Raw genomic sequence first — 1828 nt, 5'->3', positions numbered from 1 at the left:
TCCTTCTATGGGTTATTTATCCCACATGGTCCACCTGCCATTCCAGAAGCTTGTTTCACAGCTGGCACAGCTTTTCCCACAGTTTTCTTGCTCTGAAGCCCTTTTCTGTCCCTCCTTCCTTCTCTCCCTCCCTCCATCATTATCTACCCAAACCCTCCCAATTGTTTGAGGCATGATTTGTCTATTTTAATCTTTCAATGAACTTTTTATTAGCCTCCTGCCCTGCCATGGGGTGTTCCACTTCTGCTGCCTTTAACACCTCAAAACTTGGCGTCGTTGACCTCAGATACCACTCTGCCACCTACAATCCTATGCATCATGGTCTTTTGGGTGGTTTGTAAGGAGCTACTCTTGTCCAGGGTGTCAACAAGATTGAAGTCCTCCCCTTCTTCCAGTAGGCTGTGCTAGGTGGCAATCTCAGTCTCCAGCTTAACCTTGATGTTCAGCAGGGCCTCATACTCTTGGGCCTGGCACAGCCCCTCTGCCCCGGGTCTGGGCCAGCTCTGACTCCAGGTGCAGCAGGATCCCACTGAGTTATTCCATCTGCATGGCATAGTGCGTCTCCACCTCCCTCAGGCTGTTCTCCAAACTGACCTTCAGATTTCTCACTGAGTCCAGGTCAGTCTCCAACTACTGGACCGTGTGTCTCAGCTCTATGAGTGTCGTCTCAGCATGCCTATCTCAGTGGTCTGTGAGGTGACCACTGTGGCGCTCTCTTCAGTTGATGGTACCAGTACTTATCTAGCTCCTTTCAGTTCTTCCAAGCCAGGTCATCATACTGGGCCCGGGTGTCTGCTATGATTTTGCTGAGGTCTTGAGATTTGGGGGCATCCAACTCCATTGTCAACCCAGAATTGGCAATCTGGTTTTGTAGACCATTTACTTCCTCCTCGTGGTTCTTCTTCAAGAAGAGCAGCTCCTCCTTTCCTCCTTGACAGCATCGATCTCTGTCTCCAGCTACTGCCAAGTGGTATTGATGTCATCAATGACTTTTTGGAGCCCATTGATGTCATTCTCCATAGACTGGCACATGGCCAGCCCCATCTCACACTTGACTGTGAAGTCATCAGCAGCAAGATGGGCATTGTCAATCTGCAGAACAATGTGGGCATTGTCCACAGAATTTGCAAAGACCTGAACCCTCAGGTCCTTGATGGTCTTGAAATAATGCCCCCAGTCTCTGAACTGGGATTCCATCTTCTCTAAGTATTCCTGGATTCTGCTCTCCAGTCTCCAGTTGTCAATCTCCAGGCTTCTCACCCTCTCCAGGAAGGAAGCCAGGTGGTCATTCAGGCATTGCATAGTCTCCTTCTCGCTCTGGATGCCCCCTATGCCCACTAGGTCCCTGGCCATCCCTGCAGCCAGGCCCCCAGATCTCCAGCTGTCCTGCACGCTGGTGGAGTGGGACCCTGAGATCTGGGAGCCTGAGCCCCTGGTGCCTGCATAGATGCTGGCCATGCTGCTGGCCAGCTGGACACGGTAGCTGGGTGACTGCACAGAGCCCGAGGTCCAGGAGCTTGTGGAGAAGCTGGAGTGTGTGCTGAAGCTCATGTTGTTCAGGGAGGAAGGTGAGAAGCTGAGGCTCAGGTCGAAGCTGCCTGTTTGAGGCAGGATTTAAATGCTACCCATGATTAGAATGATCTGCAGGGCCACAATTGTCTGGGCCCTCATTTTCTAGTTCCTCAGTTCTGAGATAAAGCCCAGGAATCTATGTTCTATTGCCCCAAATGATTCGGACATCCCTCAGATGGAACCACTTGGAACCACTCACTAGAGCCGTGGATCCTAGACTTTTGGAGTTCACAAACCAACAAGATTTACATATGCA

General features: G+C 51.0%; 1 pseudogene; it reads right to left on the bottom strand.

Moving 5' to 3' along the window:
- Positions 1-260: 260 nt before the first annotated feature.
- LOC114510235 lies at positions 261-1593 on the bottom strand (annotated as a pseudogene).
- Between the last annotated feature and the right edge of the window lie 235 nt (positions 1594-1828).

Source organism: Phyllostomus discolor, chromosome 13, assembly GCF_004126475.2.
Source record: "Phyllostomus discolor isolate MPI-MPIP mPhyDis1 chromosome 13, mPhyDis1.pri.v3, whole genome shotgun sequence".
NCBI lineage: Eukaryota > Metazoa > Chordata > Mammalia > Chiroptera > Phyllostomidae > Phyllostomus > Phyllostomus discolor.
Note: the sequence above shows the minus strand (reverse complement) of the source record. Positions and strands in the feature narration are given on the sequence as shown.